This window comes from Plasmopara halstedii (assembly GCF_900000015.1).
Source record: "Plasmopara halstedii genome assembly, contig: Scaffold_7, whole genome shotgun sequence".
In the NCBI taxonomy this organism is placed as follows: domain Eukaryota; phylum Oomycota; class Peronosporomycetes; order Peronosporales; family Peronosporaceae; genus Plasmopara; species Plasmopara halstedii.
The window spans coordinates 236,064-236,370 of NW_020186929.1; positions in this window are offsets into that span (position 1 = coordinate 236,064).

Genomic DNA, 307 nt, shown 5'->3' on the forward strand with positions numbered 1-307 from the left:
ATTAAGGGTTAGATCAACACTCAGAAAAAATCCAGAAAGGAATCCAGTAGTGTCACACACACGCAAGTGCACATGGTCTCAATTCACTATATGATTGGCTAGGAGAAATAATGTATATAACTTATGTGACTCCTATCATGGTTTTCAAGCAAGTCGAGCGTTTGGGTCACAATACGTCACAACAAAACTGTGTTAATGCGTGCAAGCGGCTAGTCAACGAACTATTCGGCGGAATGAAAACACAGTACACATTATTGCCATCTTATGTTGAAGCTTTGAAAGAAAATGGGCATAAGGCAAAACTCGA